This window comes from Chiloscyllium plagiosum, unplaced genomic scaffold (assembly GCF_037043375.1).
Source record: "Chiloscyllium plagiosum isolate Xiang-an unplaced genomic scaffold, Cpla_swu_hap1 HiC_scaffold_29, whole genome shotgun sequence".
Taxonomy (NCBI): Eukaryota; Metazoa; Chordata; class Chondrichthyes; order Orectolobiformes; family Hemiscylliidae; genus Chiloscyllium; species Chiloscyllium plagiosum.
In genome coordinates, this window is record NW_028270167.1 from 91,243,263 (window position 1) to 91,255,982 (window position 12,720).

General features: G+C 40.4%; 1 pseudogene; it reads right to left on the reverse strand.

Moving 5' to 3' along the window:
* Nucleotides 1–360: 360 nt before the first annotated feature.
* On the reverse strand, nucleotides 361–10,475 carry LOC148142435 (putative G protein-coupled receptor 139; annotated as a pseudogene).
* Nucleotides 10,476–12,720: the final 2,245 nt, after the last annotated feature.

The window sequence follows — 12,720 nt, forward strand, 5'->3', positions numbered from 1 at the left end:
TTACATAGTCGGCTCCAGGAGCTAAATGGCGCCATGCTCCACAGATTTCTCACATTCATTTGTTCATCCCGGCCTCCCCATATGTCGCCTTGCACCTGTAGTGCAGTTCTTTGGCGTGGTTGGATATTTGCTTCATTCCTGTCACAAGAATTGATTTTGATTGGCTCTCTACTTTATAGTATCCAACAGCCACTGTCGACGTTGTTCTATTTTGTAATTTTATATAAAGTAATCCCACTTGTTAACATCTCTTTCGCATTTATGTCTTCCTCCAATATATCGTTTGTAAACCCTGATCCACAAACTCTCGCAGTTTTAATGTTGCTCTCATTTGTTTAGTTGGCATATTAGGTGAACATTTTATGTAAAAATAGCTTCCAATGGGTTCCTGAGGTTCTCGCGGAACCTCGGAAGAGATGCCACATAGACAATGGCGCTCGTGCAGCAATTCAAATTCCGCAGCATATATGCAACTTGTTTAAAGGTATACTCACCATCACTATCTAAAGCGTCATCAGCATCAAAGTAATATAAAATATACCACAGCCACATAAATATGAAGCTGCCAGATATGGCGAATAATAAAACCACACACTGCCTTCTACTCTCCATCTCTCGATCACTAGAAGTATCTCCTTTATTCTGACACTTCAGTCCCTGACGGACACGACTGGCGACGAGAATGTGTCTTACTGTCAGAGCATTGAGGAACAGAATTAAACCAAATGGAAGTATTGGGGTTAGAATCTTCTCAAAATTGTTAAAACCTCTCCACACAGGGTCATCATAATATGCATCGCTGTTTGAACAGTACCATGGTACATTATTAACGATCTTATAAGGTACAAATCTAAAGTAGATAGGAATATTTTTTAAACACAGCAGAGTGCCCGTTGTTGCCAAAACCACAGTTGCAGTTTTCTCAGTGCAGTATTTGGCTTTGAGTTTCTCACAACATATGGTGACATATCGATCAAAGGTGAATGCGATGGTGAACCAGAACAGTCTATGACTACACGGCGCAGGGCATAGCGAACACTACACACAGGAGTGATGTCCAGGAACGATTTTGGGAAATAATCATTCTTGATTTTACTCAGTATAATCTCAATGATAACGACCAAAAGATCCACTGATGCCATAGCCAGGAGATAGCGAGTGGTGCAGGTCGAGATTCCACATCTTCCCCGAGCCAGAATTGCAATTGTCACTAAATTGACTGGAAGAGAGAGAACGATAGAGAATATAAAAATATTTGGAAAAAACAAACAGTCATCATTTTGAGACTTTGAAGTAAGGGTTAGAGCTAATCAACACAAATGTGTGGAACATTGTGAGAACAACAATAATCACAATTAGCACACTTGTGACACACACTGTTCTTTCAGGTGAACGCAAATGCGGACATGACCATGAAGCAAACTGTTTAAACAGGAAATAATGCAGGTAAAACTTTGATAGAAAAACAACATCGCGAGTGGATCGTTAATGTCCCACTGGATTCAGAACAATTCCCGTATATGTTATGGCCATTATTAAAATTGTGCCGGGGATCCAAGATGGCGGCGACCCAGCAAGTCTGAGTCTATAGTGCTCCTCCCAAGACTTGGGTAAAGTGGGTCACCCACCCCCACAACACTCACCAAATCATTTAAAATAGCTGTTTAATTTAATTAGTTGTTTAGTATTAAATTTAAACAATCTAATTTTCAGTAAAAATGACGAAAGGGAAGGGAGCCCGCAGCTCTCAGCACGTAGGAACCCCTCCCCACCCTCTCCAGCTGCAGCAGAGGCGATCCCAGCCACCCCGGGGGAATTACCTATGGTGGCGAGCCTTGTGGAAATCATCTCTAAACTGGATGCGAAGATCGACACTTTTGTTGAAGAGTCCCAAAGCCGATGGGGCTCACTCTCGGCCGTGCTGCAAAATCACGACCGAGACATTAAAGAGTCGGACGGGTGGAGCTAAAGGCTGCGACCTCCGAAACTACAGCGCCATCGGCCGTGGTTCGGGTTTGGACTCTCGAACAGCGAGTCCGGAACTTAGAGAATCACACTGACGACCTCGATAATCGAGGTCGCCGAAAAAATATTCGTTTGCTGGGCCTTCCCGAACGGGAAGAGGAAGGCCAGCTTACAGCGATTCTCAAGCAGTGGCTGCCACAGCTTTTAAATCTGGAGCCTGGATCAGGCCAGGTAAGGGTAGAATGCGCCTACCAGGTCGCAATATGTGGGCCCGGCTCGAACCAGCGCCCCCGCCAGGTCCTGTTCAGGCTGCAGAGCTATAGGGAGAGGCAGATACTCCCAGAAGCCTCTAGAAATCTTGGAAAAGATTCCCAAGCCATGATCTATAAAGGATCCAAGATCATGTTATTCCAGGACTTTTCCCCAGCTCTGGTCCAAAAGAGAAAGGCATTCGATGAGGCGAAGAAGTGTTTAAGGATCTTAAATATTCAGTACTCCTTAGGCTACCCAGCGACGCTACGCTTTAACCATGAAGGATCCGTGTATAACTTCGGATCGCCAGAAAAGGCTAAGGAATTTTTGGACTCTCTTAGATAAATTGTAAGAGATAATGGATGCTGGTTTGCCTTTACCCCACTCCGGTTTATATCCCCCAGCCTTTTTTTCTTTTTTTCTTGCGTTACTGTTTAATATTATCTTGGGGGGCGGGGAGAGGGATTTATTTATTTGTTCTCTATTTAACGATTTTCTTCCACCCTTCGGGTTGTTTTTTTATTATTCTATGTATGTATGAGGGTATGCATATATATGTGTGTGTGTATATATATATATATATAAAAGCCGGGGGGTTTAGTTAATGTTGGTGGGGGGAGGTGGTTACCTTATTCTATTTTACCTCGAGAAGCGGGGTTGTTTTCCCTTGTTATTTTGTATTCTTATGTTTCATTATTATTTGTTGAGGTTGTAATTTTATACTTATATAGGTTTATACATGGTATTAACATTACCAAATATATCCAGGTGTTGGTGTGGTTGGGGTGGGGTTGGGAGTAGGGTGCTCACTGTAACTCGAGCTTTGTATTATATCTGAATTCTCCTCATCCTATTGAGGAGCGGCTGTGTCAAGGGTGGGGCATTGGTTGGGAGAGGATACGATGGATCTTTGGAAAGGAAGTGACACCCCCAGGTTACAAGGGGGAAAATCTACATTTAAATACGTTTTATATTTTTTATTATTTAGAAATAGATTTTTATTATACTGTTGTGAGTGTATTAGAGAACCTTTATTTTTGTGAATTGTATATGCTCTATGCTCGGGATGTTCTGGATAGGGATTCCCCTCCCGAGGGGTCTCGGATTTGCCTGGATGATTATGGTTGATCAGTTGGTTAAGTGGTGCACCTGGAATGTCAAGGGGAGTAATTCGCCAGTCAAAAGGAAGAAAATATTATCAAATCTTAAGAAAGAAAGAGTTGATAAAGCTCTCCTACAGGAGACACACCTGTTGGATACAGAACACTTGAAATTACGACAGGGTGGATTTGATCAGTCCTTATTTTCTTCTTTTCGGTCAAAAAGTAGGGGAGTTGTTATTCTTGTTCGGAAGAATTTCCCTTTCAAAATCCTAAATCAGATAAAAGACGAATCTGGACGATATATTTTGATTAAAGCCCTTATAAATGGAGAGGAATATGGGATTTTAAATTTGTACTGCCCACCCCCAACCCCAGCGGCACAACCCTTTAAACTTATAACGGAAGCCTTCTCAAAATTGATGGATCTTGGTGCCCGTCATAAAATTATAGGGGGAGACTTTAATTGTATTATGGATCCGGAAATAGATAGGATTCCCAAGAGTACTGCAGGAGTATCTCCCATATCTAGACAAATGGTGGATCTGAACAAAGAATTAGGATTAGTAAATGTATGGAGATGTCTTCATTCACAGGGCAGAGATTTTTCTTTTTACTCCAATCCACATAAATGTCATACCGGAATTGATATGTTTTTTGCCCCCTCGATTTTTTTTAAATTCCATATCATCCTGGAAAATAGGTAGTATTGCAATTTCCGACCATGCTGCTGTATATATGGAAGCCAAGGCGAGGAACAACGGAACATTTTGGTATGGCTAGCAACCTCTCAATGATGTGGGAGACCATCAAAGCTTACGTGCGAGGTTTGGTCATCTCCGACTCAGCGACCCAGAAAAAATTAAAGGGAGAACAACAGCGTTTGCTCGAAGCTCGCTGAAAAGCAGCTGAAACAGCATACGCTAGTAGACCTTCTATTATTAATTTGCAAAGGGTTACGGCCCTTAGCACAGCTCTAAACACGACGCGTTTCCAAACGGCTAAGAGGGAAGCTTTATTTGCAAAACAAAGGTTATATGAATTTGGCGACAAACCGGGTAGACACTTAGCATTTCTTGCAAAGAAAAAAAGGACCCTCAAACTATCACGTCTATCAAGTAAAGTACGGATATTTTGACTCATGATCATAAAAAGATTATCGCAATCTTTAGAAAATTTTATTCTGATTTATATAAATCGCAGGATTGTGAAGACAGGACGAGGAGGATGCAATAAGTTTTTAAAAATTTGACTTTTCCTGGCCTAACTCCGGAACAGGTATCGGTCTTAAATGCTCCCCTAACAGTCCAAGAAATACTTGGCGCAATCAGGCAAATTCAGAGCGGTAAGGCACCTGGCCCAGATGGTTTTCAAGCTGAATTCGATAAAGAATTTAAAGAAATATTGGCTGGTCCACTTATGGACATGTATAACTATGCATATAGTCAGGGCTGTCTCCCGCCTTCGCTGAAAGAGGCAAATATCTCTCTTAACCTAAAAAAAAGAAAGGATCCAGAAGATTGTACGTCATACAGACCAATATCCTTGCTAAATGTAGATTTTAAAATCCTTTCTAAAACGTTAGCATTGAGAATAGAAAGGGTACTGCCACATATCATAAAGGAGGATCAGAAGGGGTTTATTAGGGGCCGTAGATCATCCAATAATATTAGAAGGGTTTTGAATATGATTCAAGCCTGCCATCAGAAAAAGATACCAGGATTAGTAGTTTCATTAGACGCGGAAAAGGCATTCGATAGGGTTGAATGGTCATATTTGTTTTACACATTGGAAAAGTTTGGGGTTGGAAAGGTGTTTACCAAATGGGTCTCAACATTGTATAGTGATCCCAAAGCTGTTGTGGTTACCAATAGATTAGGTTCGGATAGCTTCAGTGTGGGTATGGGCTGCCGTCAGGGATGTCCTCTCTCGCCATTGTTATTTACGCTCATAATTGAACCACTAGGAGAAGCTATATGGGCTGATCCAATATAACGGCCCCGAGGAATAGTACAGGTAAACATAAAATTACCCTTTATGCAGATTATATTCTTCTATTCCTCAGTAATCCTCTGATGTCCGTACCTCGCTTAATCCAAGTTATTAATACATTTAGCGCATTCTCAGGCTATAACATTAATTTCTCAAAAATCGGAGGCTATGCCAATGGGTGGCCTTGTTATGATACCCAACTTAGTGGATGGATCCCATTTTCCCTTTCGTTGGTCCCTGGAGGGTTTCTTATATTTAGGCATTTTTATTACCCCAGTATTTGGTCAGTTATACAAGGCTAACTGTGCATTTACTTGAAAGGATAAGGCAGGACTTCCAGCGATGGGGAGACCTTCCAATTTCCTTGCTGGGTAGAATAGCACTAAATAAAATGAATGTCCTGCCCTGTTTCCTATACACTATGAGAATGCTTCCGGTGATGCTGCCGAGGCTGGCACTACGTAAATTATATGGCTGTTGGGTTCCTTTATCTGGAATCATAGACAGGCCCTCATTAAGCTTAAGAAGCTACAGCTTCCACAGGCAAGGGGAGGATTGGACTTCCCATATTTTAGGAAATATCAGTTAAATTCCCTATTAAGTTTCATAGCTGATTGGGTCTTGTCTGATCCACAATCAATCTGGCTGGACATCGAGGCTTCTCAAGTAAAATACCCACTTATTAACTTTTTATTTTCTGACAAGAGGAAAATCATTACGGATCACTGTAAAAACCCTATAATACTAAACACAATTTAAGCTTGGAATATAATGCAGCAAAATGAGGGCAACTCACATAAAACATCCCCTTATGCGCCGTTAGTGGGAGCATGGGGATTCTAACTGGGGTTTACAGATGCCACTTTTAAACTCTGGAGATCCAGGGGTATCTCATGTCTAGGGAACCTATTTAAAGATGGGTTCCTGATGTCTTTTGAACAGCTGCGTCAGAAATTCGGATTACCTAATAGAGACCTCTATCGATACTTCCAAATTCGAGACTATATACAGAAGAAGACTACGTTATTAGATAGTCTTTATAAATCAGCTAGAGAATGTAGAGTACTACGACCAATGGGGGTATCCTCGATCAGTACTATTTGTCATTTACTACATGATGAAATATCAGGAGATATGGACAATCTGCTAAAAACACGGGAACAGGATTTGGGACGAAAAATCTCTATAGAATGTGGAATGACATTTGGGAAAACGCCAGAAGAATCACCATCTGCAACAGAACTCAGGCTATCCAGCTGAAGATACTTTATAGGGCCCATATAGCACCGGAACGATTGGGAAAATTTAAGGCAGGAGCATCTCCAATGTGTCCCAAATGTAAAATAGAGGTAGGCACTCTTGTACATTGCCTATGGACCTGTCATAAGATCCGTAGATACTGGACTAAAGTAGCAGGTACCCTGACAGAAATTTTAGGAACGGAAATTAAAGTGGACCTGTATCTCTCCTTTTGGGCTTTTCGAAATTTCCATCCCTGGGCATGCACGGGAAGAGACTATTTTCTATTCTCTCTTTCTGTGCAAGGAAAAAATATTTTGGTAAACTGGGTGGCTGAGGGCACACCCGGACTTTCAAATTGGCACATATTAATTATGGAATGCATTTCCCTTGACGTCCTTACAAATATGGTGCACCGAAAGACCGAATTATTTTATAAAATATGGCAGCCCTTCTTGAATTCTATGAATACAGATATTTCGGCTATCCTAACAAGAGAATTTATTTAATTGAGATTACGAACCTGGCTGGTCCGGGGCCCCTTAGGAGAGGAATCCCGCACGAATAAGGGTTTTGTTACATTTGATGTTAACACATTCCGAGCATGTATCTCACTAACCAATTTCTATGTTATCCGCTGTTTTTTCTCTCTTTCTCTTATTTGAATAATGTAAGAGACTTAAATATACATTCTGGTTAGTTGTAGGTAAGATTAGTAGTTAGTTGAGTTTTGATTTTTTTTCGTTCTCAGTATTTTTCTTTTGTTAAATTTTGGTTATTATATTTTTAAGATTTAATTGTATATCAATGTTTGTACTTGAGAGTTTTGTTTATTTTTGTAAACTTGTAAAAATGTTAATTTTCTAATAAATATATCTATTTAAAAATCGTGCCAATTCCTCGAAATGGACAGCATTCTTCGATGAGAACATTCCCTCAAATGTTTATACCCATTGCACGTTAAACATTCTATATGATTTGCCACTCAGGGCATAAATCACTGAAGGATTCCAATTTAAAAAATGTTTGCTGACACAATGGAAAGATAATGAAAATGTATTGGACAACTTCTGCTGGATAACAAAGAGAACTGTGCTTGGACCAACAAAAGTAATTACATACTTATGTGACGCTCAGTACACAGTATATAGTAAGGGATTCAACTCGAAAGTAATCTGGATAAACTGTTGAAGGTGTCTCTTATAATTGCAAGAGTCTGACATTACATCGAACATAGGACATAGAACAGGAGAGCACAATACCGACCATTACGCCCTCGAAGTTGTGCCAACCTTTTATCGTGCTCTAAGATCAAACTAACCTATATACCTACATTTCACTCTAATCAATGTATTGACCCAAGAACCCTTAAATATCCCTCATGTATCTGATATTACCACCGCTACTGTCAGTGTATTCCACACACCAACCACTATCTGAAACCCCGCTGAAACCTTCTGCCATCACCTTCAAATTGGCGCCGTCGTGATAGCTATTTCACTGGATCACTTCCTCTCTTCGTCATGTACAGATCGATCAAGTCATCCCTCAAACTTCTTCGCTACAGTGAGAAAAGCCCCAGTGCCCCTAACTATCTTCACAAGACATGTCTTCCGGTCTAAGCAGCATCCTGGTAAATCTCCTGTGTATAATTTCTAACGCTTCCACATCCTTCCTATAATAAGGCGGTGAGAATTGAATACAATATTCCAAATGGGGTCTCACCAGGGCTTTATAGAACTGCATCCAAATGTCGCGATTCTTGAACTCAATCCACCACTAATGAAAGGTATTATTAACAAATCTATTAACTTGAATGGCGACTTTGAAACGAAGGAGTTAGTCCAATTTGGAAACATTATATGTGCATCATTCAGAGAATAAAACGATGAAGTACAACGCAGTGAAATCTCTTCAAATTGTTTAGGCATTTGGGAGCTCGGCCTGTACAGCATATGTGATCTTTGGAAATACTAGCATACACAAGAGTAGGTACTAAAAACGGGCTTTCCGAAACAGTTCAAAACGGAATATCATTTGCTCTAAGGCTGTGTAACTATCACTTGAAGTAGGAGGAATGAAAGCATTTTGCCACAAGAAAAATGAAACGAAAAATGTCTGAATGTTGTAAAGAAAAACCAACAGCAGTTATTTCTGCAAAAGCCCAGGCGGTCTGGCTACATCTGTAGAGGGAGATCAGAGTTAACCTTTCACATTCAGTTACCATTCATCAGAATTGAGGAGTGCAGATGTTGCTCATGAAGCATTCTGAATGCAAGGATATGTTGGTAAGGTTGGAAGAGCAGGAATGGAGGTGGAGCTCAGTGAAGCATGAAGACAGTCAGAGCCCTGTTCATTCAAACACCATGTTTTATGTTCTGAAAACCGTCACATCAATTTTCGGCATGAAGAATCATGCATAATTTATTCTGTAATAAGTGGTATCATTCGTGGCTTAATGGTTACCAGGTCTTTGAACAGGAAATTAGGTCACACAGCATCACGACCAAAATGTGACTGTGCTCAGTGTCCGTACAATGTGGTGCACCAAATCGATGCGAACAAATACCGAAGGATTGTCCACTAAACATACAGTCACTGGGATCAAGGATCATAAACCATTCAGGCACACAGCTTGAGAGTTAATGATCCTCAAATTAAAGTGGTGTGGTAAACTAGCGCATTATCAGTTGTGAGGCATGCTGTTCCGATGCAGCTGATGATAATGCTTAAAAACGTCGGTCCTTAGAGCCAGAACTGTCTGAATAGATCACAGGTTTTATTTTTCATTTTCGGTTTTACTGTCGAATCAGTAAGCGGGTGTGCTCACAATAGGCTGGCAATGCACGTTCAACAATATAACACAACGGACCCTTCCACAACAACAACAACAACAACAACAAAATACGCTGTGCAAGTACCCTTTTCTTGAAATGAACACAATGTAACTGTTCGGGGAAATTCTCAACACATATACAATGCAATGTCCCATTCAATGCCCAATGGTCTTTGTCGCGTCAAATTCTACAGATATTACAGACACCTTCACCAATTTTTATAGAATTCTTCGGATTTGAATCATTTCCTACAGACTGTGAACTAAGCATCGCGTAAGTATATTATCACCATTGTGGAAACAAACACTACAACCTCAGTGAAGACTCAATGCCGTTTACATGCTGAAGCGTTTTGTTCATCTGATGTGTTCACAAAAGAGTACCATTTTGTAAAAGTTACTCAAAAACCGAATGCTATTTTCCACTGTCATCCACTGAAGTCCTGAAATGGGCTGCAATTAAATGAGCAAACGCTCTTTCTCCTTCTATTTTTAACAGTGTCGAATGTGTCGTCTTAGCAAATATCAATTCTGCTGTTAAGAACCTCGTCTCACTGTCTGGCCATGATTTTGTTTGAATGATCCTGTTTATCTCCTTATATGTACTTTCTAAATCTCAAGAAAACAAATAATGGAACAGCCATCTTCTTACTTAAATTCTCCAGATTTTGAACTGTTTTCTTTTTTATGATTTTTGTTGCATGAATCTGTTCGAAATATATTTCTCAGCCATCAGGAACTCAAAGACACAATACAAAAGTTTTGCTCAGTGCAATCACTGTACGCTTCCTTGTCGTCCTTGCAATAATATTTGCTTATTTTATTTGATTGACTGCTGATAGATTACGCATTACAACCGTAACTTTGGAGAGCTTGAAACAGTTGAAGCAACAGAAAATAAGCACAGAAATAGCCCACGGACATCTGAAATGAAACGATGTTTCATGAAACGTTATTATTCATAGGGTAATGCTACAGACTACGTTATACACAATTGACAGAATGGAAGTTCATTACAACATACCAGGAAAACCAATTGCGCGTAGAACAACGTAGAAAATTTTCCTCACTGTTTGAATTGGAAGATGCATGTTGAGTTTGAATGGACTTGTCCCTTTCTTCTGCAGACAATCCCGCTAACTTTGATTCTGAGATGGGCGATTTGCAAGGCCTTAAGTTTATACCCGTTAGCAGCTCCGCAGGGATATTAGTGTTGCAATGTTCAAGTGTTGTTTGTCTTGAAAACCTGGTTAAAAAAATCAGATGACAGCAGATGAGATAATTCCCTCGATGTTGGAATATGTTTACTGTGAGGAGTAAAGTCTAGGAAAAAAATAAACCCTTCACTAATGGATAACATTGGTCCCATAATGTAACTAACCAGAAATGGAAGTGATGTTAAAAAATGCTAATGTCCCTTTACACTTGCATTTCGAAGTCGGAACAACGTATTGTATCAGTGATAATCTTCACACAATGACAATTGAATGAGTGAATTACTACCATCAGAGAGACGCGTGAGGCTCTTTACTGAATTCAGGAGCGTCACGGCTCTCTTTCGCTGTCGAGAGTCAATTGAATATTTCAGAAAGTCACAGTCAGCAGGAAAGAATGCACGGTCTTATTCAGACTTGTGTTTGGCAACTCAACCAAACTCTCCCCCGCGAACCTGACCACACCCCCCACCCCTTCCCCCCCCCCCCCCCCCGCCAACCCCCCTCACCTTTCCAACATGAGCTTGCTCCCTTCTCTTAACGTTTATGGCTCACTTCAAAGTGATTCTATATAGCTTCGCCTGAAAATTACCTGGAAATTCATTCTGAATTCTCAGCATGTGCTTCCAGAATATCAGCTTTCCATCATATCGCTGTTGACTCTTGCTAATCTTTGCAAGACCTCTGCCTTCAAAAATTGAAAGGAAGAACTTAACCAGAGTCGGAAAATCCAGAATCTGTGTGGGTAAATTGAACGCCTCGCAGAGGAAATTACATGCTGATCAGAGGTATACACAGGCTCCTACCAGCAGCCAGTTTGTGGCGAAGATAACAAATCAGGAGACAGGAAAAGCATACATGGAAAAAAACATATCACAATAATCATAGGTAGCTTGAACGTGCAGGTGGAGCACAAAAATCAGTTTGCTCGCCAATCTAAAGATAATGTATTTGTGGAGTAAATATGTGTCTACGCCTGGAAAAACTTTTGGTAGAAACTGTAGAAAAGACGGAAATCATGATTTGGCATGAGAAATATCAAATTAGGAATACAGCAAAAGGAGCACAGATTGTGTAGTGGCCATAAGATGATCGAATTCAGTCTGAGACAGGGAAAGGTCTCCGATATAACAGTATTACATTTGAGTGAATACATCTTCGAATACATCACTGAGAAGACAATCGTAGTTGTTTGGAAGTGAAGCTCTGCAGAAAAGAAATGGAGAGAAGAGCTGTATTGGTATGCAATTGTGTAATAAATTTTGATAAACTAATCCGAAGGAAGAAGAAACAAACTAAGGGCAGGACAAGTCAATCATATCACACAAAGGAAGTCAAGGGCAGTAATAACTAATGAAGAAGTACACGTAGTGTTAGAGATTAGTAGGAAGTTAGGCAATTGTGAAGCTTTCAAAACCAGTAGAGAGGAACGGAATAGCAAAACAGACGGAATAACATGATAAGTGAGCAAATGCTGCTTACTAGTGGAAAAGAGAATTCCAAGAGTATTAGATACCTGAAAGGAAAGTTACAGAGTGATGAGAGTGAGCTACTAGCAATTGAGGCTGAGCACATCATCATGGGGCAAAAGAAACAGCAGAGGAAATGAACAGGCATGTTGAGTTAGTTTTCATGGTGGAACACTCCAGCAGCAAGAGACTGAGAGAGCTGGCCTGTGTGCAGGTTATCACTAAAGAGAAAGTTCTTGTCAGCTAAAATGTCTGAAGGAGAATAAATTCCCATAACTGGACGGAATGAATTACAGAGTTCTTCACAAGACAGCTAATGAAGTTGCTGAGGCATTGCTGGCGATGTATTAGGAGTCGGTGGAGTGGAGGAGAGTGCTAGATGATTTGAAAATGACTAATGTAACAGCCTTGTTTATGAAGGAACGTAACTAGAAGGCAGAAACTGATGTCGGGTAGCCTGACCTTGAGTTGCTAACGTTTTGGAGCCTCTTCTTAAGAATAAGATAGGGAGAACTTGAAAGAGACGAGTGAAATGTCGCAAAGATGTTACTTGGATGATTGGGTGAATCTCCAACAATACATAAATAATTTCCACAGAATCCATTTCGAATCAGGTCTCCATGATTGCCAACACTTCCAGGAAAACTCATTCC